Source organism: Marmota monax, unplaced genomic scaffold (genome assembly GCF_021218885.2).
Source record: "Marmota monax isolate L192 unplaced genomic scaffold, Marmota_monax_Labrador192_F-V1.1 WCK01_AAM20220418_F8-fsc00001, whole genome shotgun sequence".
NCBI classification, from domain to species: domain Eukaryota; kingdom Metazoa; phylum Chordata; class Mammalia; order Rodentia; family Sciuridae; genus Marmota; species Marmota monax.
The window spans coordinates 20,328,161-20,354,314 of NW_026693777.1; the positions used below are offsets into that span (position 1 = coordinate 20,328,161).

Consider the following 26,154-nt stretch of genomic DNA (forward strand, 5'->3'; position numbering starts at 1 on the left):
CCACGCAGAGGAACCCCAAATTCCATCGCCCATGCAGGACGTGGGCGAGACTCACACTTATCTTAATTTTTGTCTATGTCATCCTCTTTTCCACATTCACTAGTTAGTGACTTATAGTTTCCCTTCCTTCTCTTTTATTGATCTTTCTTGGTAGCTAATTTAGAAAATTTTAATTTTTAATTTGAACATTTTTCCAATTGTTTGAATTTTGTTTCTGATGATGATAATGACTTTTGAGTAGGCACTCAAAACTAGCATCACATCTTCCTCTGGGGCTGGGGATGTCACTCAATGGTATAGAATTTGCCTATCATGTTAAAAAAAAAAAAGACTCTCTAATACCCTCTGCCTCCTGAGCTGCCATCCTGCTGACCATCATACCTAAACATTCCAACTCTGCATGGATCTAGGCATCCACTGCCTCTGGTCTTGCTGCTGAGTGGTGCCTGAGAAAACCCACCATGGTGCCATCTTTACAAGTTATAGATCTAGCCCCCTGGCCCTTGAGGTTTGTCTCGTTCCATGGGACTGTTTTAAAACTTTACCACTCTCTTCAAGCCTCTGTGTTAGCCCAAGCCTACTTTCCAGCCTGCCATTTGTGGTGGATGACTTGGCTTTCTAATCCCTGAGAAGGAGACCCACAGGGATTGGGATAATAGCATTTCATGGAGTCTAAATGCCCTGAATTGGGAACCAGAGAGCATCCTGATGAGAGGGGCACGAGGCAGAGGGAAGATGCTCCTCTCGCCATCACAAAGGACAAGAAATCAACTGAACAGTCAAGGTGGGTTCCAAATGCTCCTGAGGCTGAGGCAGTAGGATTCCTTTAGATACTCTTTGACAGAAATACATTTATGCCTCATTGAATTTCTAGTTAGTTTCAAATCTCAACCAAAGACTTTCAGTTTCCTCTCTACCTGAAACTCATACATTGTCCAAATCACCAATAAATTTGTTCTGAAGGCAATTTTGGATACAGAAAGAAAAGATGTCATATAATAAAGTTGTATTTTTAATATTGAGTTAGGCTAAAGGAGTCCTTCTCTGAAAACTTGTAACTCAAATCGAGTTCTAGCCCAATTATTTTCCCTTTTTTTTTTTCATCATCTGGCTTTTTGGTAGGTAAAGAATTTTTAGCCAAAATAAATATTCTTGGCCAGGTGTCCCGCTCAAGTCATGGGGTTATAAAGAAGATGTTGACAGATTGGAAATGAGTGGCCCTATTGGTTCTTTGTTTAGTTGTACATGATATCCATTTTGATTCTGCTGTCATAGATAACTAGACAATAGAATGAATCTCACATAATTTTCCCTTCTTAAAAGCTGAATGAAAACTAAGGAGAATTGACATTGGGCAAGGGGCAAATGAACCCACCAACAAAGAAAGAGCTTTTGGTCAGGAGAAGAGCTGTCACCAAGGCTTCCCTTTAGATATATTTATCTGAACCATTCATATATTTAAGTTTTAAAAAGAGAAGAAAATAAAATTCTTAAAATATATTTATATTCTTTAATAGGTCAGAATATTTGTTATTTAAAGAAGCCTGTACAAATTATTCTGGAGTAAATGTAACTAAATTGTGTTTTGTCAGTAAATATGGTTATCATTAGATTATTATGATAGATACCCTCACCTACTTCTAAGAGATTTTAGGGGCTGGAGGTATAACTCAGTAGTAGAGTATATGCTTTGCTTGTGCAAAGCCTTAGGTTCAGTCCCCTGCACAAAGAAAAAGAAAATCGAGAGGGTTTAAGGAAAAACAACAAAAAAAGGGGATTTGTGGTGGCATTTCCACCTTCTACCCCTTGGGGTCTATTGAAGTAGGGCCAAGTTTCATGTTCAGAGTGACTCTGAATGACTGAGCGACTCTTCCTCCATGCCTACAGCTCTCATTGGATTCTGGTAGCAAGTATAAGGATAGTAATGACTTTTTGCACTTAATATTGTTTCTTGGCGCTTCAGCATGTCTTGTTGATTCTCTCAACTCTGCCCACACCTTTGTAAGGCTACAGGGTCATATCCTTCCCCTTCATTTCTGCACAAGATCTCTTCTATCTTTTTAGAATGTCTTCATTGAATTCTGTTTCTTGCTGGGACCCTCATTGGAACATGGTGGGGGAAAAAACCCTAACAAATTGTAAAAGTTAAAATAACCTCTGTTCTTAGGCAAAAACACCACACAATATAAAGAGGGCTCTGGGGTAGTGCTTTGCACTTGTTCAATGTGATATTTGTTAAACCTCTGATTCCTGCAGAGCCCCAGGGGTGTTTGGGGCACTGCAAGTGGGGTAAAGGATTTCCATGGTTAGTCATTTCTGGGCATCAACATGCAAAGGACTACAAGCCTGTCCCTGAGACCCTTTCTGAAAGGAAGGAATGAAGAAAGTAGGAAAGAAAAAAGAAGAAACAGAGAAATAGGGAGACAGGGGCAGAGAGCAAGAGAGAGAAAGAGAGAAACATACTTGAAATGATTGAATGAGCACTCCTTTCCTTCCTAAATCAAGGCTTCCCATTCCTAGCTAGGATTTCTAAAGGATCTTTCAAGTAGCACCTATATGTGACAGACTGATGATTTTAAAAGATAGAAGAGAAAATTTTATTTTCTTCTCTATTTTTTAAGCTTAAATATCTGAATGGTTCAATACATATATCTAAAGGGCAGCCCAGGTAACAGCTCTTTCACCGACCAAAAGCTCTTGCCTTTGTTGGTGGGTCCATCTGCCCCCTGCCCACGGCCTATTGTCTTCTCCTCAGGCATTACTAGCTCTATCTTATGGGAAAGGAAATGAAGTCATTGGGAGTTTAAGAATTTCTTCAGGGTCCATGGCCATTTGGGGCTAGGGTGGTCAAGAACAGCCCTCCAATACTCTATTCTGGCCTGGATTGTTCTGACCCACCAGCAGCCAAAGGAAAGTGAACCCTGGGCTTTATTGCTTATTCTTTATTAGTTTCTAAAGACTCAAGAGAAATGCTCCCGCCTAAGGGTCACCCTTAGTATGACTTCCAAATTTAAAATAACAGGACTCCTTTCAGGGCTACAGGGTCATATCCTTCCCCATCATTTCTGCACACGATCTCTTCTATCTTTAAAAATCATCAGCCTGTCACATATAGGCGCTGCTTGAAAGACCCTTCAGAAATCCTAGCTAGGAAAGGGAAGAGTCCTCATTCAATCCTTTCAAGTGTGTTTTCTCTTTCTCTCTCTCTTGCTCTCTGCCTCTGTCTACGTTTCTGTTTGTTCTTTTCTCTTTCCTATTTTCTTCATTCCTTTCTTGCACAAAGGGTCTTTTGGGACAAGCCGATAGTCCTTTGCAGGTTGATGTGCCCAGAAATGACTACCCATGGACAGCCGTTACCACCCCCTGTCCCAGTAAGAGCTGTAGCATGGAGACAGGTCACTCGACCAGCCAGAGGCATGGTATTGAATCATGGAGAGAACAAGCAGGAAATACCCTGGTCTCTCTCTTTGTCTACTTTTTTCTGATTTCTGTTAGGTACTTCCCAGTGACCCAAGCAAACACAGGCCAAAGGGCAAGGGAGCCTGGGTGCTGTAGCCTTTGGGGGTACAGCAGCCTTTGGGGTACAGCAGAGTAAAGAAGGAGAGAGAATGGATGGAAGTCATGGCAAGGGACCTGGAACAAATAGTGACTAGCTAACAGAGGAATGACCCCACCTATTGGCCATGGTGAGACTGATGGGTGGGATGAATGAAAGCTATGTTAGCTCACTACTCCAGCCCTCCCCTCCCCCATCAAATGGCAGTGTTGAGTCCTCTCTGGGTTCGTTTTACAGGGATCAAGTCCCCACTGCCAGACTGAATGTTCTCTTTTCCTTACTTTCTCCTCTGCCTGTGCTCCAGTGGCCCGAGCAACCTGCGGCTGCATTTCTCTACACCAGTTGAACCAGGAGTTGCATATCTTGCTTCCTCCTTTTCACATTCTTCTCCTTTGCTGAATGCTAAAGGGGAGACCAGTTTCCATGGATAGTCTCCTAAACTAGCCGTGGCAGGGGTCTGTTACCCAGATGGCAACCATAATTGGGGCCATATGTCCTCTAGACATCTGTCTGTCACCCTATACAGGAGACACACTTATGTCAACCACACAGGAGATACTCTTCTTCATGAAGCGAAATGAGGTTTAATCTTAAACTTCCCCTGTCCCAATCACAGAGGCCCTTCCAAGATTCTAGCAAAAGCCTAGAAATTCCATATCCATGTTTTTTATTCTTTTTCTTAAGGAGGGCATCAAGAAGAGAGGGCTAAGGACAGGAGTCCCCTGGTCTTCACTGTGTAACCACACTGATTAAAGTTCCTTCTATGTTTTTCACCATTACCTTTTCCGTTTGGTTTTTTGAAGCAAGTGATTAGATCCCCAGAGTCAGGCCCCTGGCCTATGACTTTGGTAATGATTTTGGCAAGCTGTCAGGAGAAAGCATACCATTTAGGCATTGGCCACTCACGGCTAGTCAACCCCAGAGGGAAGAAGGCAGAGAAAGGAGGGACCCATGCAGCTGTCAAAATTACATTCGTTCCAGGGTCTCTGAATGGCTGCTTTTTAGCATTTGGTAAAACAGAGAAAGTTTTGGACAATATGGGCCTCAAAGTCTGACCTCTGGTAGTCTATAGTCAAGGAGATATTTAAAAGGAGAAAGAGCCCCTGAAATGATTTATTTAGTTGGAGATCTTCAGACTTCGACTCGCTTTTGTATTCTGCTTTATAATTTATAGTGGTTCTTCTACTTTTAGACTTCAGCACCTGGCCCTTTTCACTTAGATGCTTCAGTCGTGGTTTCAAGACTTGTTTACCACTGGATCAAGAAACTTGCAAAGCCAGATTGGCTAACACCCTAGTTCCCTCAAGACTGAGGAATGGATAAAAGATGGGGGGGGGGAATTATAGCAAGGACTTAGACTCTTCACTTTTTTCTGCAAATGTCCAATGGGTGGTTAAAAGCAGAATCGAAGACTTGGCATCTCTGCCTCCATTTTCACCCATCTCCTTTGCTCTGAGTCACCTTGGGTTCCAGGAACAAGATCTGATCTGATAAACATCTTGTGATGTGTGGAAGCTGCCCCTACCCCCACCTCAAGCAGCAGCAACTTTCTTACTGTGGACAAGGCCCCTCCCGCCCAAACCTGAGATAATGATAGACATACCACCCACCTGATCATGATCGCCTGCTTTGGCAGCTGTGAAAAGCCTCCAGCTATGCAAACCCCCAACCCTTGCTACCATTTCCCTTTCTACAAAACCTCAAAGTCATTGTCAGTCCCTTAGTGGCAGGGATAAGGACATAGGTCCCTTGTCTTCCTGGTGCAACTACACTGATTAAAGTTCTTTTTATGTTTTTTACTATTTAAAAAAAATGAAGAATCCTCAAAATAGTATAAACTTCAGGCCCCAACAAAATCTGGACCTGTCCTTTTCTCTGTATCTGTCCCTGGAGACACCTTCCCTGCCTTTAACTGGCTGCCAGTATTTGCAGTAATACAAAGCAGAGGTAATTAATATATGATAAATCCATTGGCTGAGACTCCTCCGACATATGGTCCAGTCAATGAGCCCAAACAAAGGAGCAATTGCAAGGTGTTACTGCATGCTAATAAAGCTGTGGAAGTGAAACACAACTGGTGATGTGGATGACAAAGTCGGGCTGTCAGGGTCTGGCTAGTCACAAACAAAGTTGTAGTCCTCTGCAGTTTAATAAACCTCAAGTGTGACACCATGGGCACAGTCATCTCATCTGCTGGTTGGCGGACCTACATGCTTGCCTTTTGGGGAGGTTTGGTAAGGAAAGCTCTGGGCTGGCCTGTCCTACTGTCCCTTTTATTGCTGAGCCTTCCAGGCTACAGGAAAGCCAGCAAGGGCTCTGCCCCTGGGTGTATTTGGAGATGCCAGCGCTAGGTCACTGTACCCTGGGCTGTTTCACAGAGATGGAGATGGGGTGCAAAATTTCCCGTCCTGACCACACTGCCAAGCCTTGGACTAAGTCCTAACCAGGCAGGCTTCTTTTTATCCATAGAGAGCCTGCAGTGCCTCATGACATCGGCTTCGAGAGTACCTTGCTTAAGATATGGATCCCTTTGTTATAACCCTTCCCTTCACAGAAAAACAAGACAAAGGCCCAGTCTAGACCAAGAACCTACTATACGGCCGCACTGGGAATTTAAAAAAAAAATTACTGTTTAAAAAATGCATTTCAGAAACTACCAGGCCTTTATTTAGAGACAGACGGAGAGAGGGAGAAATAAGATGGAAGAGACTAGAAAGAAAGGTGGAAGAAAAGTATACTCATGAAAGAGATTAAGAATGAAGGCTCTGGAGGGTTTGATCCCAGCTACTTAACCAGCTCTTTGACTTTGGATGAAAAACCTAACCTTTCAGAGCCTCAGTGTTCCATTTTGTGGAACAGGACTAAAAATAGTTCCCACTCCATAAGGGTTGCTATGAGCATTCAGTGAGTTAACATGTGTATAACCCTAGCTGGGTCCTGGCACACAGGACGAGCTCGGTAGTTATTAACCAGTGCTGTGTTATATGTTCTTGCATAGCACTGCAGGACAGGGGCACCATCTTTGTTGGATGAAGCTCCAAGAAGGTCTAAGGGTCTGAGCTTACCAATCATGGGCCTTTAGCGTGTTGACTGATCCCTTCAGTATCTTCCATCAGCAAAGTGAGGGTGCTGGCCCTCTCTGCCTCACCGAGTACGCTCTAAGGAACAAATGAGACAGGCAGCAGGCCTGGGCTCTCCTTCTCTGTGAAGGACACTGGGATGGCTGTATTCATTGAAAATCATAGAACTACTCAGACATCTCAGGCTGCCTTGTCTGTTCAGGCTTGAACCTCTGTCAGCACCTGGAGAAACATTTGCCTTCATGGTCAAGACCCCTGAGAAAAGCCAACCCAGCTTCTGCAGCCTGCAGGATGCTGAAAGTGTCCATCCTGGAGTCAACTCCCAGCCCACCACCACCCCACCCCACCCCACCCCACCCCCACCTCACAAGGGGTGCCCAGGACCACCCAGAGCTCTGGCCTCATGGAACACTTGACAGGCTGGTCATGCTGAGCTGTGAGCAGGACAGGAAAGAGTGTCTGTGCTGGTGGCCTGGAGGACAGTCCTGCCTTGCTCCTTTCCAGCTGGCAGGTCTGCTTAATGAACTGCGCTCAGAGCCACAATGAAAGGGGCTTTTTGATGTGCAGAGTTATTAGCACTTCGTTTTAATTATGCCTCCTGGTGTTTTCTCCAATCTTTTTCTTTCACTTTACCTGACAGTGCTATTAGTAGCTCCCAAATACCAAACTGGTAACAAGTAAATTGAATGACTGTAAATGGGGATGAGTTATCAGGCTGGTTGGAAAACAAAGGGCATTCATCTTCTCTTTCTTGTGTCAACTGAGCAGGTCTTGCCTCCTTGGGAGTCTGGAAAGTGGCCTCATATCTGAGACTCACTTACGTCTGAATGGGGTCTTAATTTCCAACATCAGGTGCAGACGGCCTCTTCTGGATTTGCAAAGAACAACTTGTCAGTAGCTCTTTAATACCATTTCTTCAATGAGATAAGAGAAGGGAGAGAAGAATATGTCACCCACTGAGGGAACTCTGAGAACACCAGATACCGGGACAAGCAGTAGAAAGGAAGTGTGAGGGGTGGAGAAGAGAGAGGACCAGCTTCTCTTGTAGAGATTCCTCCTGATCCTTTTCATGACCAGCCCTATGACTGAGACCTGTTCTCCGAGAAGAGGGAGAAATCTCTCAAGATGATTTAAGAGGTTCTATTGGTAGCCAGCTCTCCTGACATTTTTCTGAAAAAAAAATGTTCTTTCATTTCCTGTTTTCCCAAAAGATCTTCTCACAGGGTGTGCTCTTGGTTGGTAGTTATTTTCTCTCAGCCTTTTGGAGACTTTTGGAGATTGTCTCCTTCCACCTGTTGCCGGCTTCCATTGTCGCCCTTGAAGAAACCGAGGTCAGTATATTACTGTTGCTATAATCGGAGTTTCTTCTCTGGCTGTTTGTAAGATCCTCTCTTTGCCCTAGTATAAAAGAAGTTCACTACAATGTGACAAAATGTGGCTTTCTTCTTATTATCCAGTTTGGGATTTGTTGCAATAGCCAATCTGGAAATTTCTTAGCCTTTAATCTTCTAATGGGATGTTGCTTCTTTCTGTTTTCTGTGTTGTCTTTCTCTGGAACTGTGCTTAGACCTGTGTTTGACTCATATGTCCTTCATGCCCTCCTGTTTTCTCAGGCCTTTAAAACTGTGGGAATCCCAGGAGATTGGGAGTGAAGTCTTTTCTTCCAGAGTAGATTTACGATTGCTTCTGTCATCTGCCAGGGGTACTTCCAACACCAGGCTGCTTTGATTCTTTTATTAATTTCTCATTAATTAATGTCAGTGGTAGTTTTTGTTTTTGTTCATTTGTTATATACAGGTAGTGTCAATTCAGTGTATTCTTGCTTGGGCACAGGCTGTGGCTACAAATATTTGGGGGAGATTCTTCATCTTCCAAGAGTCATTTTATTCATTTATTTTATGACTAGAAAGAAAATATCCAGAATCTTGTACTTATTAAAGGATTTCTTCAGATAAAAAGAAAAGGTCTGTCGGGGCTATGAAAACAGATCCTGTACCCCAGGGTGAAGGTAGGTGGGAGAATGTGCTCACTGGGTCAGAGGTTAGAAACCAGCTCATCCTCTAATGGGCCCCTTCTCCAGACAACGTTTTTGCTTCTCTGCTGTGGCCCACACTTTATAATTTCAGCATTTCTCTGCTGCATAATATGCATTTCCAGTTTTGATTCACCCCATGGACACTGCAATAGTGTCATTTCTGCATTTAAAACAATTGACAACTCAGGGCCCCAAAACACGAGGTGGAGCTTTCCTGGATTGTCCTCCTAATATCTTGCCTGGGGTTCTGTCTGCTATGAGCCCCTCGATTTCCTTTCACCTCTTCCTGATGCCAACTTCCTCTGCCTGTCTTTCCAGGTTGTTTTCAAACCACTAAGAACACATTTCCTCCTGGTGTGAACATAGTGATCGGGGTTCAAGGAAGCCATGGAGCTGAATGACCCAGGTTTGCAGTTGTTTTCTAATTATGATTCCTGGACCTTCAACTCTCTCATGGGGGATGTGTGACCCCAAATGAGGATGTGGGAATATGCTCAGTCTAGGGATGTTTACTGTTTGCTGTCTTAGAAGAGAGCAAATGGAAGGCTCAGAGGATAAGTCTCTGCCTGTCTCTCTGTCTCTCTCTCTTTCTCTCCCCATCTCTCTTTCTCTCTTTGTGAATTGATGAAATCCTTGTGATAGCAACAGCGGATTTCATACAGTCATAAGCTTCACATATAGAATTGTGACACTCTGAGTGAGCGTCTCATGCTACAGTGCCCCATGCAATGTTGTCTCACAGGCACATGAATTGTGTCCCATCATAGCTGAGTCACTCCCAAAGACATTCAAAGCTGAAGGTGAAGCTGGAGTCATTGTTCTCAGAATCTTTTGGAAGCCTGAGTCCATTAGTGTGTGGACAAAACAGGCTCCGACCGCCTGGTGCCAATGGGCATCATTACCTCCCGTTCAGTCGAGTGAAACAAACTGGGTCTCCAAATAGGCTGGGCTTTCTAAGCTAACAGCCCTCCTCTGTTTATATTTTCTCCTTAAGGAGGATATTTTTTAAAAGCCTATTTCGCAGAATCAATTTTAGTGGGTCCTCTAAGATGGGAGGTGAGCTGGAGGTAGTTCAGTTTGTTTTAACAATAACTTCAGCTTATTGAAGCGAGCATTAGAGTATCATGTCCCCATAAGGCAGTCATTAGAGACAGGGGAAACTTGAGAAGCTTATTGCTCTGAGATGGCTAGTAAAAGGAATTGAAGACACTTTTATAGGACCTAAAGATAGTGCCGATAAAATAAGGACCAAACCCATTTGTAGATGATAGGAAAGAGGAAGAAATCTTTGAGGAAATAAAAGGTATTAGCTCCACAGTATACAAGATAGAGAAAAAGCCGATTTATTTTTCTTGGCCACTCAGTTAACTAATCTTTGTTGAGCACTTACTGTGTTCCCAAATGTGGTGGGTTCTGAGGATACATCGATGAACAAGACATAATCCGTGCTTGGAGGACCTCACACACAGAGGCCTGCCTACAAGGGAATGGGATGAGAAGAGAGCTACCTGGGGGTGTCACACCAATGCATGTAGGGGACCCAGGGAGGCTTCCTACTTGACCTGTCAGGGCAAGGCTGGGATGTGGGTTGTTCCAGGTAAGTAGAACTAGAAGTGCAAAAGCTTCCAGGAGAGAGAATACGGTATCCTTGCCAACTTCCAAGCAGCTCTCTATGGCTTCCATTAGTTCAGAGGAGGAATGTCAAGAGATAGAGCAGGGATACCGAGCACAGCAAGCCTCCCGTGATTCCTGGCAATGGAGCAGGGGATGATGTGTTTGAATTTTCATTTTAGAAAAATGGTGTGGGCTGTAGTGTGGGAAATGGATCGGAGCTGGTAGAGACAGGAGTCAAGTTGGGAGCCTGGTAGATCAAGGCAAAGCAACCTGAACTAAGGGACTGACATGGGATGGAGGGAGGAGAAGGGGCTGAAGAGGTGTTAAGGAGGTAGAATCAGTGGGACTTGGGAAGGGGTCAAACTTCCTCAAAGAAGAGGAAAGAGAGAAGCTAAGGAGACTCCGATTTACACTACTGGGTGCGAGGTGGTTCCATTCACTGATATCATGAACAAAGATGAAAGGGGGTTTTAAAGGAGAAGACAGTGAATTCAACTTTAGACATCTCATGTTTGCCTGTGGGATATCCCATAGACACTATGTGTCTGGAGCAAAGGACAGGGGACTGGCGGGACCTGAAGACTTGGGAGTCACCATCCTACTGTTGGGAACAAAGTAATGAGATGGCTCCAGGTAAAAGAAGAAAAGATCTAGAACAGAGCCCCGGGGAACCAGCTAATATCTAAGGGGTGAAATGAGGATGAGGTGCCTATGAGTAATGACTTTTTTCAGGCTAGTAGAAGACAGGGGAGAGACAAGGCAATAAGTGGAAAAGGAGAATATAGGCTAGAAGGCAGCTCTTTAGATAGTGATAGAAAAGGCTTGAGGTGATTGAAATGCTGATGAGAATCAGTCATTAGGGAGAGATAAGAGGCTGAAGGGGTGATAACGTGGGGGGGGTGCACTACCTAAAGAGAGAGGCTTGATGAGTCCAGAGTGCAGAGGCAGGGTGTGCACAGGAGGACAGCCCTGGTGCCAACAATCAACCACAATGTCCAGCTACCTGTAACAGTAAGTGCTAATGCCCCCACTTCTCAAATCAACCAGGGGTCATCACCTATCTGAGACTAGAGAACCTGAATAACAGTCAGAGCATGACTCTCCAAAGAATAATGGTATTTATTTGGGACTTGCAGAGCACTGAAATGGGAATATGTGTGTATGGTAAACTATTAGTGTATTCAAGGAGGCTGAGGAAAGGGGAGGTTTTTCAAAGGCAAAATGAAGAGGATGACACAAAATATTTTGAAACAATGATTCTTTGCTAATAGGATTGATAACAAAAATAGCAGCAGTCCAGGGCTGGACAGGCAGTTTACAGATGTCCTTGCAGAAGTATTTTTTGTGTGTGTGCAAGCTTATTGGTGTCCTTTGTGCAAGGTTGTGGTTCTAGCAGAGTCTATTGTGCATAGTTCTTATTATCAGCGTAGTTTCATGAAATCCTCTCTTTCATAACCTTCTGGCTTTATTTATGTATTGGTTAGAGCTTGACAAGAGTGTTTATTTTTTTGTTGTTTATTTTGACAACTTTCACAGACTCCACAGCTACCAACTGATCTGGATGAGCCTCATATGACCCTCAGCCTTTCCCCGGGTCCAGAGGCCCTGCCTATGTTATTCCTTCTGTTGAGCAGCAGAGATGCACAAGAGCAAGGTCCACTACCCAAGCCCATTTGCAGCCTCTTCTTGTGTCATTTGTGCTCATCTCCCACTGACCAACGTGTGTCATGTGACCGAGCCCAGCATCCAGTCACCCCACCCATACTGCAGAGTTAAATGGCAGTGATCATGAGTTCAGGGCAGAATGAAGGATTTCTTAACACAAATAAAGAGAAATACAGTTTTGACATTTTGTCAAACACAAGAAGAAAAAGCAGTTTGCAAGTATTCAAGAGAAAAAGACAAATTGAAGGCCAGGCCATTCCCTCCTCAGCTGTGCAGGCCAAGGTGCTGCTGTATTATTTATGTCTGCAAAGGCTAACACTAGACTGTGGTTAATGAGCAGAGCAGAGAAGATGAGAACACTTCACGAGAGGGTCAGCATTCCTTGTAAAACTTAACAACAGCCAGGTCAGCTTTATCGCTCCGGTAGAACTAAGGAAAGCCCTCCACCACCTCCACAGATCAGGGAAAACCTGCTCCTGAGCAAAAGAAAAAATATTCCCCACCTAAGCTTGTTGTTGAGAGAAGAGTATTGAACTGTGAGTTTAAATTAAAGTGTGCACGTGTGTATGCACGTGCATGTGCCTAGCACATGCCCACAGCAGAGAAAAGAATGTCTGCAAAAGTGAGGATAAGACAGCCATGGTTACATCCATACTGCACCTAGAAGGGCAAGAAATGAGCTTGTAGATCATTGAAGTCAGGTGTCCAAGGACTACACCAAGGGTGGCCCAGGGGGCAGACAAGCAATTGGGTGATAAGGAGGGCTCTCCCCAGCTGCCTCAAACAGCCCAGAATTTATCACCTGCCCTTCTTCCTTCTCTATTTTCAGGCAGAATCATTCTATACGTACCTCCCTCTGCTTCAGAAGCTGAGCTGAAGCACATCACTGTGAATTTATAAACACCTGGCCAAGGTGCCACATGAGTGGTGCCCCCTCTCCTTTTGCTTTGGGGTAGGGTAGTGTTGTCTCTGATAGAGGCATTGATAGAGTAAAGTATCTAATTTTAACTAAACTATCAGAAAATGGATATGTAGCTTCAAACATTTCCCCTAAAAAAAATAGTGCTTTCAGACAACAGGGAATTGGCTGGGCTGACCATCAGCAACCACAAGAAAGGGCCCTCAGTGGCTACACTGTGAGGCCACACAGTGGACATCTGATGGCTTCTGGTGAGGCATCTGCAAAAGGGCAGAGGGTGGAAATGAAGATTATTTAAAGTACATATTTACATGCCCTCTCGTTAACTATCACTGATTTGCCCCACATGCATGTTGCGCCTGAAATTATGCCTTATGGGAGTAACGAGGCGTGACCAGCAGGACACCCAAACCTTAAGCATTCAGAACACAGAAGTGCAGATCTACAATTGCCTTAGCAAAATTCTAGGTTGTGATACCCAATCCAATAGGTATTGTTTCTAGTGTTACCAAATAACAACGAAAAAATAAACCTTTAAATGTTTCTTACTTAGAAGAAGCAAAAGCCCATAGATGTTCCTTTTTGTTTGTTTGTTGTGATACTAGGGACTGAACTCAGCTCACACATGATGCCAGGCAAGCGCTCTACCACCAAACTGCACCCTCCAGAACTTTATTATTTTATTTTTGAGACAGGGTCTTGCACAAGTTGGTTTCAAACTTGAGATCTTCCTGCCTCGGCCTCCTAAATAACTGGGATTAATGGCTATGCCATCCTGCCTGGCCCACACACTTTCCTCCTTTGTTCCTCCTTGTGTGGTAAAAATGGCTGAAATCAGATGTGGAAGAAAATATGGCTGCAAAACCAAATGGGTTCCTTTGTCATTAAATAATATTAATGGATACACAGAAAACATTGTTGAAGGTTAGAAGAAATGTATATGGACAAAATAACAGTGGTGTATTAGACTTTGAAGCAACAAGTGCAGATGTTGACAAAGTTAATGGCATTGCTAGGATCTGGTTCAATATTGAACTGTTGAAAGAACTGATTTTCTGAGTCACTTAAGGAAAGAGGCATAAAGAAGATATATTCTCCACAGAAAATGACTTTTTGAAAACCAAATGTGCTATCCCCCAGTGGAGCAGGAGGTTTGATTGGAAAAAAAAGAAGAGAAAGAATTCTGAAGTCAGACTACACAGTTGCCCCATGTGTGAAATTCATTAACCTCGTTTTTTCCCTCACAAACTATTGCAGCCAAGAATCAGAAGCCAGAATTTCACAGGGCAGTACTCTCAAACCTGAAGCTGTGTATGATGCACCCGGGGATCTTGTTAAAATACAGATTCAGTATGTCTGGCCCGTTCTGAGGGTCTGCATTTCTAACAAGCTCCCAGGTGATGGCAACACTGCTGGCCAATGAACCACACTTTGAGTAGTGAAGGTATAAACAAATATAGAATGTTAGGGTGGGTTACTCATCTTACAAAAATAAGATCATCCATGTTCCAGAAGATGATCTTTAGACTGTTCGTATGGAACCTGCAAATCACTTGTTCCACAGAAACGTTTGCTGCCTGCCTGTCTGTGGCAACCTCCTTAAGAGTTGTCAGATGTGAAGTTGGGGTTGTGTGCTCACCTAGCATGTGTGAGGCCTCAGGTTCCACCCTTAGCAAAACATACACACACACAAAGAATTGTTGCATGTGAAGATATGCCACTGATTTTGCTTTTACATAAACCTAGTACTTTCCAAATTCTGATCATTTAAATAGAGACAAATAGTTGTTAATAGAATTCTATCTATCAGGAAATAAATACATATATATAATCTACTCCTTTATGTGAAAGTGGCAATTTAACAATTAATGAGAAAGTAACTGCTCTTCAGAAGAATCTTGAGCCTTGGAGAGAGCCATGTGAAAACAGACATCTTCCTCATAACTTTCTTGTTGAAATTACACCATACCACCCATAAAAACTTCCATGTCTTTATACCAAGAAACAGAAACTGAATTTTCTAACATTTAAAAATCAGAGTTTCATAATATATTTTGAGCACATTTGTTAAAAACAAAAACAGCAATTTATAAGTAAATCAGGTTGATATCTGAGAGTATAGAAAATATTAGCTGAATTTCCACAAAAGTGCTTGCATAATTAGTAAATAAGATTGAATAATCAAGATGGTGGTACATGCCTGTAATCGCAGCAGCTCAGGAGGCTGAGGCAAAGGATCACAAGTTCAAAGACAACCTCAGCAATTTAGTGAGGCCCTAAGCAACTTAGTGAGACCCTGTCTCCCAATAATAAAATTTTAAAGAAGGGCTGGGATATGGCTCAGTGTAGTTAAGCACCCCTGGATTCAATCCCTGGGGGAAAAAAGATTAAATAATGTAAAAAATTTATTTATTTATTTTCATTTTTATTTTTTGCAGTACTTGGATTGAACCCACAGGATCTTGCGCTTGCTAAGCAAGTTCTGTACCACTCAGCTATATCTCCAGCCCAAAAACTAAATTTAAATTAAAAAAAAAAGTTTGAACAATGAGTACCAGATTTAGTAAAGGAGACTAACAGTGTGTCTTCCTAGTGGATTTATGAAAATCTGTTCTTCCTCTCTGATAGAAATCAAAACTAAGAAAATAAACCAAACTTATAACTAGATCATACAATGATTATATCACAAAGTCCCACCAAGATTTTAAGACAAAGATGCATAATCAATTGTATTGCTCTCACTAGGAATATAAATGTATAAAAGATTTTAATGAGAATAAAGTTTTTACCATTAATAAATGAAATCATTACTAAAAAGCATTATTTATATCTTACCCATTTTAATTTATATTTTTGTGTATATCTTCATGCATATAAAACATCAGTACAGTGGAACACAAATACTTTAGGGAATGGCTTACTGTTTTAAACTAATATATTGTGCAATCCCCAAATACTAGAAGGTTGACATAAATTAGCACATTTATGGACTATAAACTATAAATGGCCATTTTCTTTCATTTATTCAATATTCATCACACACACATATGGTCTCAATGGTTACTGATTGAATACATGTCCTAAAAGACATTTAACTGAAGGATGGTTGGCTTTTGTAAACAATATACAAAAAAATATGAATGCTCTATACCCATAGGAATAAGAAAACAGTTATCCTTTAGGTAGGATTAAGCATCTGTGTTGTGGCATGCCCTGGCTCTGGACCATTTATCACATCCCTGCATGCCTGGTAAAGGAATGCTAGAGAGGACACGGTCCCTAGGATCCTGAGATCTTTTTTTTTTTTTTAATTTGTTCTAATTAGTTATACATGACAGTAGAATGCATTTTGGCACATCATACATAATGGAGTATAACTTTTTGTTCTTCTGGTTGTACGTGATGTAGAGTTACACAGGTCATGTAATCATATATGCACATAATGTCATAATGTCCAATTCATTCTACTATCATTCCTACCTCATGCCCCCTCCCCTCCCTTCACTCCCCTCTGTTGAGTCCAAAATGCCTCTATTCCTCCTCCACCACTACCTCCCCCTCCCCCAGCTTATTGTGAATTAGCATCTGTATATAAGAGAAAACATTCATCCTTTGGTTCTTTGGGATTGGCTTATTTAGCTTAGCAAAACATCTCCAGAGGATCCTGAGATCTTAACATCTGGATCCCAGTAGCCAAACCACGAGGTCCAGCCTTTAGAACTGGCATTCTCCAAGGAGCTGTGTAGAAAAGTTTAAATGCCCAACCAGAAAGCTTTGCACAATGTTGCTAGATTTTTCTATTTAAGTGCTCTAACTCTTTCTTTAGGAAAACAGTTTCTGAGGAACTCTTATCATGAAAACAGTTTTTCTAAATTGCCTCTTGTCAAACCATTGCTATGGCCCCCGATAAGATAAATCCTATTGTACATAATGGGTGGTTTAAAGAACTCCCTATGAGAAAACTGGATGAAGGAAGATATTTGACTCTTATTTAAGGAGAAATAGAAATTACTTTCTTTGTATTAGAAAGAATCTGGGGCAGAACCAGGCTTTCAGGATAAAGGAGTGGGTATTTTTTCCCCTCTTTCTTCCTAATTTTGATATAAGGAGGAGAAGTAAAAAAGCTAGTGTTAAGAAAAACAAATTGAAATACTTGAGGAACTAAGTTATCAGTAGGCTCTAAATGAGAATGGAACTAACAGCTAAGAGCAGTCACAAAGCTTTGCAATACAGATGTAGCCTGAGGTCCAGCTCCAGTCAGCCTCAAGGCATGGACTCCAAGGTGGAATTTGTGCCAAATTAGAAAGAACATTTTAATCATAATATGGTTATGGGAGAAGATTTAGATTTAATGATGAGCAATGATAATTATACACAGAGAGAACAGAGTTTCTCTAAGAAAAGTGCTTATTCTTTAAGAATAAATAGTTTTACTGTTCATTGCTATTTCAAGTCAGCAACTTTTAAAATATATTACATAGTTAATAATTAATTGTAAAACTGTTAGCATAAACTTGGGCAAACACAATTTGAATTCCAGGAAAACCTTTGCCTAATAGATTGTACAAAATGAATAAGGTACTTGCTGCCACTTGGTGGTAATGTATGCTAATTGCAGGTAAAGAGCCCACAGATATTTATTTAAATTCTAACTGCAGAAGGAAATTCATTTTACTGCTCACTTTTGTCCTGTTTCCTAAGGAGATATAGGTTTTCCAAGCTAAAAAGGTGAAAACATCAAGATTAATTGATTGAACAAATCATTATCCAGTGTCTACTTGGTGTCAGGCACTATTCTAGGCACTGGGAGGATAGAAGTGAACTAGAAAGTCCATGGCCACGTTTTCATGGTTTTACTTCCGATGAGAAGACAGGCAATAAAGGAATTAATAATTCCTGGTATCACTAAGGACCATATGAAAATAATACAGGGGAAGATGGTAAAGAGTGACAGGAAGAAGTGACTGGGCAAGGTCTCTTTGAAAAACTGAAATTTGAACCGTAAGAGAAAACAATTCAGCTTTGCAAAGATCCAAGAGAAGAGCATTCAGAGTGAGAGAATAGGAAATATGAAAGCCCTAAAATTAGAACAATTGTTTATTTGTAATGGCCTTGGTGATAGAGTGCCTGTGGGGTCAATCCCCAGTAGCAAAGAGATTTATTCAGGGAAACAGGCTAGTCCTGTTATACAGTATCATTTTGAACTTTATATTTAATATTTGAATTTATATTACATTGACCTTAGTTTAAACTTTATTGTAAGTGCAACAAGAAGTTGTGGAAAGACACTATATTTTGTAGCTCTTCCCCACACTAGGTGGAGACTGTTTTCCCATCTCTGCAATCCAGACTGGCATCATGATTTGCTTTGAACTCAGAACATGGTGGAAATGATATGTTAATTCCAAAGGCTTAGCATCAAGAATTCCTGTAGCTTTCTCTGTTACCTTATCGGAAACTTACCTTATTGGAACATTTCTTCCACCACGTAAGAAATCCCAGACTAGAACACTAAATGGTAACTGACCATATGGAAGACAAGTCCTGACAATAACCTGGTCAAGCATCAAAGACCCAAATGTGTAAATAAGGGGAGTTTGGACTCATTTGGACCTGTATGGAGCAGCCACAGGCGTGAATCCCAGTAAGACCAAGACAAGAACTGCCCAGCTGAACCCAAGCTATATTACTGATCCACAGCATTATGATAAGCAATGAATAGTTGTTTAAAGTCATTAAGTTTTGAAGTGGACTGTTACATAGAAATAGATATCTAAATATCTGAAACACAAACCATAGGAGAATTTTAATCCTGAGTGACAAGATCTGATTTATATTTTAAAATAACACTTTGGCAGTCATACTCAGAGAAACACTGTGAATTTAAGATAACAAGAAACACCAGGACTCCAACCAAAACATTTGTTCAAATGGGTTATAGCGTCCAGGGGTGGAATGGAATGATCTCATTCTGAAATGACCACTGTGGGGTTCACTCTAGGAGAATACAAGGCCCATGGCAAGTACTGTCTTGACATTCAAGTTGAACAAATAGAATCTAACCCTTCTAGGTAGAGCAGTTTCCTAACACCCCAGAATTCTTGCTTTCTAAATGAAATTCCCAATGCTGGCCAATGGCATGTCTGTAGAGATTGATGAAGCCATGATGAGAGTAAACCCGAGTAGAGATTTGGGCAAGATCTCTTGTACCTGAAGAACAAGATTCCATAATTTCTTAACCAGGCCAGGTGGTACATGCCTATAATCCCAGTAACTAAGGAGGCTGAGGCAGGAGGATTCTAAGTTCAAGGCCAGCCTTGGCAATTTCGTGAGAACCTGTCTCACAATTTAAAAATAATACAAGGGCTAAGGATGTGGCCTTGGTGATAGAGTACCTGTGGGGTCAATCCCCAGTAGCAAAGAGAAAGAGAGAGAGAGAAAGGGAAGGAGTGTGTGTGGGGGGATTAAGTCATTTCTTTCTGGCTCTGATCATGATGGAGCAATGGATATCCATCTTAGCCTCCTGCCATCCTGCCATACAAGTATAAAATTGAACAAAACATTGCTGAGAGAATTTTTTTAAACCTATATGAAGAAACAGATACATGCTATTCATAGTTTGAAAAACTCTATATCCTTAAAAAGTCAATTTTCTTCGAATCCAACTCAACATTCAACATTGTCAAATCAACGTTCAATGCAATCCCAATCAAAATTCCACCAGGTATTTTTTTTTTTTTTAGAAATTCATAAGCTCATTTAAAATGTATATGGAAATGCAAGTGTCTAGAATAAAGCAATAATCTTATGGGAAAAAAAGAAAAAGACAAAATTATGGTTTGAAGTATCCCCTAAAGGCTCATGTCTTGAAGGCTTGGTCCCCAGTGCAGCAACATTCAGGGGTGGGGATTTTAGGTAATGATGAGATCATGAGGCCTTTAACCTCCCCCATGGATTAATCCATTGATGGATTCATAATGCGAATGGACCATCAAGAGATAGTGGAAACTCTAGGAGGCGAGACCTAATTGAAGGCAGTCAGTCTTGAGGGCATGACTTAGGGACTATATTTTGTCCCAGGCACTTTCTCTCCTGACCTTCCCCCCTCTATGTTTCCCAGCCACAATAAGGTGAGTAGTTTTGCTCTACCTGCTCACCACAGGCCCATAGCAACGGAATCAGCTGACTTTGGACTGAAACCTCTAAAACTATGAGCCAAAATAAATATTTCTTCCCTTAAGTTGATTTTCTCAGGTATTTGTTAGTGACAGAAAGCTAGCACAGACATGTTCCATGTTATATATGTAACATTGGAGAATTTTACATGACCTGAATTCAAAACATAGTAAAAAGTTACAATAATCAGGTAGGCATAGTGTTGACATAAGGATAAATACATATATCAAAGGAACACAACAAAGAGTCCAGAAATAGACTCACACTTACACATAGGCAATTCGTCTTAAGCAAAGATGTCAAAGCTATTCAATAGGAAATAAAGTTTTCTATAACAAATGGTTCTGTAACAACCAGGTTTTTAAGGCACTGTTGGGATAAAATACTCACAATAAATATATTTGACAAAGCACTTTTATCCACAATACATAAAGTACTCCTGAAGCTCAACAATAGAAAGACAACTCAAGTTTAAAAAAAAAAATTCAAAAGATGTAAATAGACACTTTTCAAAGGAAAATATCCAAAAATAACATGAAAAAGTGTTCAACATCCTTAATCATTAAGGCCATGCAAATTAAATCCCAATGAATGAGTCTCAAAAGCATTATGTTGAAGAAAAGAAGCCAAACAGAGAGAGTACATATAAAGTTCTGAAGTAGGCCCAGTGTCTATTGTGTTCCAACATCAGAGTAGCATGGTTATCCAGGGGAGCAGTGGAGTAACAGATTAATCAGGAAGGGTACAAGGGTGCTTTCTTGTTAATGGTGATCTTTCTCTAGCTCACTGGCGTAGATTATATCACTGTATTTATTTGTCAAAACATATATACCTCAATAGATCAAGCTTTCAGAAGAAAACAAGAATTAGCAATTCTATTTCAGGATCAAAGAGGGCTAACTCGATATCATTGATGCCCAGTATGGCATTGGGGCAGCCCTAGACTGAGATTTAGAAGAACAGAACTCTAAGATTGCGCTCTTTCATTCCTAGGTGGGTGATTTGGGGCAAGCTAGGTCAAATCAAATTCTCATAAAATGGGGAATGCCTATCACAGAACTAAGATGGAGATTAAATAAGAGGATGTGTGTTGAGAGTCCTTAAAAAGATCTTCTTAGAATACTGTTTTTTATTTCCAGGGGGTTTTACCTGACCTTATACAAACTCAGGAACCAGAGTTACCAGCCCTGGGCTGCCTACCCCATGCTAACATAGACAGTGTTCTTCATTTAGTCCGGGCCGGGCTGTTAAGTGTTTTCTCACTCCGGCCCTTTGAAATAAGTGTTATGATCATCCCCATTTTACAACTGAGGATAGTGCAGCTTAGCCAGGTGAATTAACTTCCCAAGGTCACCCATGCAAGCAGTGACAATGGTTTGAACCCATCCAGCTGTTGTACTCACCCACAACCCTGAATCCCCGTGGAGCAATCATGAGCAAAGAAGCAGGGTGGCAGAGAAACTAACCAGGCGAGGTAGGTCTGAGGATGTTTCTTAGGGGCATGTGCTTGCCTTCCATGCAGAAGGCCCTCGGTCCCATCCCCGGCACCAGAAAAAAAGAAAAAGAAAAAAAGGAGAGAGACACAGACCTCAGGTGCTAGATTTAAAGGAGCTTACAGGAGCATTACAATTGTTCTGTGGTTGGCTCCACCAGGTATGGCAACTGTAGGGTCAAAGTGAGGTTCTTCCTGGAAGATGATGAAGAATGAGGAGCTGGAAGAGAGACTTAGAGGTGCAGAGAGGAGAAAACTGCCTACAGAAGGTCCTTCTCATGCTCTGGAGAAACTCTAGGAGGAAAGCTGTGGCAGCCCTGGCTGGTCAAGGCTGTCCCCTTGGCCGAGTCAGGTCTCTTCCAGCAAGGGAGCTGCCTTGGGAAAAGCCCTGGAGGTCCTCTGTACCCAGCTTGTTTGTGAGCCTGATGACACAGCTAAAGCCTGCCCAGGTCACAGATCCAGCTGAAACCTGATAGTGCCTTGGAGGTTTCTGGGGAACTCAGGCACTGAGAGGTGTTGAGTTGGGATTTTAGAGTTCACCAAGGAATAAATGTTTACATCTATCCACTTGTAAAACTTACACGAGTTCCACTTAGGGCAGCCTCAGTCAGAACTGAGTGGTGAGGAAGGGATCCTGGACTAGCCACTTAAGCTTTTGGAGCCTGGGGGATTAAGCAATGTTATTGCCCCCTTGATACCTTGAATTATCTTATGTCTTAATTGCCAGTAACAAGCTGCACTTAGCTTGTGCTGGAACATTTATCTTTTCGCTAGTTGAAATTCCAAAGTCTGTAGAATTCTGTATACTAATGAGCTGACCTGACAGTGCTAGATATTAGAGAAGAACCGACAAACCGAGATATCTGATAAAACCCAGATTCTTCTGTGTTCATTTGAAGGAGGTCATGAGATGCCAAGAGCTCATCAGGGGACCTCCCTGGAAAACATCTTTGAAAATAGAATTAGGGTCTCCTGGCAGCTTACTCACCCCATTCCTCCTGATAAAGCTCCCCTTCCCCATCATACAATATGAGGTCTGTCTGGAGGGAAATTAACTACTTATAAACCCAGAAAGTAGGGGCTTCCCCTCTTATTCTGCAAACCTGTTCATACGATATCTTCCCTGGAGCTATGTAGAGTGTTTTGCTCCCTTGATATGGCAGGTTCCACATCCTTTATAACCCCTCCTAGCAGTCTGCAAGATTATGGGGCTTGGATCTCATTTTAAGATACCCCAACAATGCAAAATATCACAATTGCTGAAAATTGCTTGTTTCATTAGCAATTAACAGCAGGCCCCAACCCAACCCAGAAGCATCTCTGACCTGGCCCCTGAATTACATTCTGTGCTTATGCTGGACTATGTCCTCTGTGTTTCTTCTACCCACCCCACCCACCTCCCCTACCCATTTCCAGCCATGTCTTTCAGGGATACCTTAATGGCCTTCTCTTCTCCACCCATGTGGAAAATGTCCAGAGCAAGCTCCATGCCCAGGCCTGACCTTGGGGCCTCTGGGCTTGACACTAATGTCTTTCTCCTTCCTCTCTCTAAGCAGATTTGTTGTCTCTGGACCTGATTCCACACGAGTAGTTTCCAGCCTCCCTCTGGCAGCTGGTTTATATTTAGGTCTGGCTGCAAAGGAGCAGACAGTCCATGCAGATCTGCCTCCCCTGCTCCAGGGTGGACCCACTTTGTCTTCCTGACACTCCCTCTAGGACAGAGGCGGGTGGCTGTGTGAGAACTGCCAGAGGCAAGTGTTGTCTCAAAGGCCAGGAAGCAGGAGAATCCTGCAAGAGGTAAGGGTAGTGAAGAAAAGGGTAGAGAGTTTAGAAAAATGTAAAGAAGTATTAGAGACTCATAAACACAAACTGCCCCCCCCCCAAAAAAAAGCGGGGGATTCCTGCATCTTTGGAAGTTGGTGGTTGTGATACAGACTTAATAAATCAAATCATTTAAACTTGGTTGAATATCCAACATGTATCTAGCACAGACCCTGTCTCTAAGAGTTTATGTGCAATAGAGGAAATGCATTTACATAAAAATTATGATGCAGGAAAGAATAGATTTGTGTCAACTGCTCCAGGAGCTCTGAGTCAACTTGAAGGAATAGAGAGGTTTGAAGTGACATTAGAACTGGGTTTGCAAGAATTGTATCAAGTTTAGGAGTAAAAAAAATGTTTAGGCATGAACAAAACATGGAGCCCCCAACCCGGGGACAAGCAGTTTGCTGAGACTTGATGCCCATCAGATTAGATGAAAGACTGGAAAGAGGGAGGGAGGGAGGAGCCAGGAATTCAAGTGTGAAAAGCTGCAAGCACTATTAAAGGACTCAGACCTTGTCTTGGAGGAAATGGGATGGAGCAAGTTTGTAAGGAAAGGAATGGTAATGAAGGCATGTGTTTTGGAAAGATAAGTCTTCAATACTGGGGCTTAGAGATCTAGATAAATTCAAGGCAGAGAACAACCTAAAATAATGTAGCCTTTCACAAAGGAAATTTCCTATCCTATACCAAGACAAGGACAGGGAATCTGGATGGGAGGGAATCAGTTCTTGAGGTTCCATCAAGGAACTCGAACTGACAGGCTTTATTGCCTTTCTAGGTGTGGGAGTTGTGGGTGGAGGAGAAAAAGATGATTCAAGGCTTCAGCCTTGGGCATTCGCGTAGAACTTTGTGCCATGAATTAAAATCTGAAGTACATGAATGGGAGTAGATGATTGGGGACATTACAAGTTCTTTTTTGCCCATGAGAAACTAGCTCAAGAGTTCCAGAGTTGCACAGCCTTCTGATTTTGATGGATGAACATGCCACACTCCACTCCCACTTCTGTCCCATTTTTCCACCAGCTTTCACCCAAGAGCAAACTGGAAAACAGGCAAACAGAAATGTTCTTTCTATCTAAATAATTCATTCACCTGGTAGCTAAGAGGACACCTGCATTCCAAGTCTCCCACGCTGTAGGAAGCAGCTTTGCACACTTGCCACTACACAGAGCTCCTTCCCTGCACCATCTTCCCACCCCCACTGCAGGCAGGAGGGATTGATTCTAACAGGAAAGGAAGGAGGAGTGTGCTCTCTGCCCTCATGTTAGAGAGGTCAGGAAATGCATCCATGAATATAAGGAGCAATCCTTCTGGAGCCTGTTTCCTTTAGAGCAGTAAGCAGCATGAAGCAAAGATTCTCTAAATTCAAGAAAAAAAAATCTTAGGAAGAAGTTCTCCTTCCCAGGGTTTTAGGAACTATGCTGCAAAGAAATAATCCCCCCTACTGTGCCTTGATGCTGGGGGAGTCACTTTCCCCCTCACTCCTGTGGAGGCTTTGACTTAAATAGGCTTCTTTAAGGCCTAAACCAAGGCCCAGGAAATAAGAATGTAAGTGGAGAATTATACATTGCTGACTCTTTCTCTGGAGATCAAGGTCTCAACATGGTTCATGCTAATTTGTGCTCATCTGTAGTGGATGTATCTCCTCACTTGCAGACATCTCCTTATCCATACTGACATCAAACAAATGGCAAATAATAGTACTTAGGATCAAGGAGAAAGTGAATTTAATTTTATAAATTTTATAAAAAATAATTCTTTGAGTTAGGCACCATGTGCACATCTGTAATCCCTGTAGGAGGGTCACAGGTTCAAAGCCAGCCTCAGCAACTTGGTGAGGCCATAAGCAACTTAGAACCTGTCTCAAAATAGAACATAAAAATGGACTGAGATGTGGCTCAGTGGTACTAAAAAAATATAAATAATGATTATACTTTGTAAATAGTAATGGATGATCTTTCTCCCATCTCCTGTCACACAATGGAGGACTGTACCCCATCCTATCCCATTCAGGCAGCCATGTCATTCAACACTCATTTTGGGGAGGAAAGAGATGTAATAGCAGAAAGCAATAGGGAGGAGAGAGAGAGAGAGAGAGGGAGAGAGAGAGAGAGAGAGAGAGAGAGAAGAAAACAAAAGACTTCCAGAGTTTTGAACCTGAATTTCCATACTAGCTCTGCTTTTTTTTTTTTTTTTTTTGTGGTGCTGGGGACTGAACCAGATTGGGCATGTGAGGCAAGCACTCTACCAACTGAGCTATATCCCCAGCCCTGCTCTTTCTTTTTATTGGCAATCTAACTTTGGGCAAATTTACATCCCAGCCTCCATTTTTACATCTGTAAAACAAGCAAGATTAATATCAAGTGCAATAGGATTGTATGAAGGTCACATGAGACAATGTTCCTGATGTGCTTGGTCCTATGACCAATGCCCTCACAGTTCTGAAAAGGAAGCTCACTTCAGTCCCCACAGAACTCCACCCTTTCGTAGGGAGTCTTGTGGCTTCTTAGCACTAATCAATTTCTCCTGTGCAATTTGTAGAACTATTTAAATCTCCTTGTGATAATCCAATTTGCCCTTCTCTAACATTACATGGTTTGAGGAGCTGGGGCAGCCTAGGAGTTTGACCTCTTCTCTGGTAGTCTTGCCCAACCAGAACCCAACCAGACTCTGGAAGAAAGTGGCATGGGTCAATGAACAGCCACAACAGATGTTATAAGGTCCAATCATCATAGCTCACCTAGGTTGGGTACAAAAGTTCCCTGGTAGAAGAAAAAGGCCATGTTTTTGAAA

At 42.1% G+C, this 26,154-nt stretch overlaps 1 long non-coding RNA gene across 2 annotated transcripts in view; it reads left to right on the forward strand.

Annotated features, from left to right (window-relative positions):
* The window catches only part of LOC124104589 (uncharacterized), a 294,556-nt gene extending 269,112 nt beyond the window's left edge, over window positions 1-25,444 (forward strand). For both annotated transcript variants that reach the window (XR_006855472.2, XR_009228358.1), the window contains one exon: window positions 8,990-25,444. This is a non-coding gene — a long non-coding RNA (uncharacterized LOC124104589). The remainder of the gene's footprint in view (window positions 1-8,989) is intronic.
* Window positions 25,445-26,154: the final 710 nt, after the last annotated feature.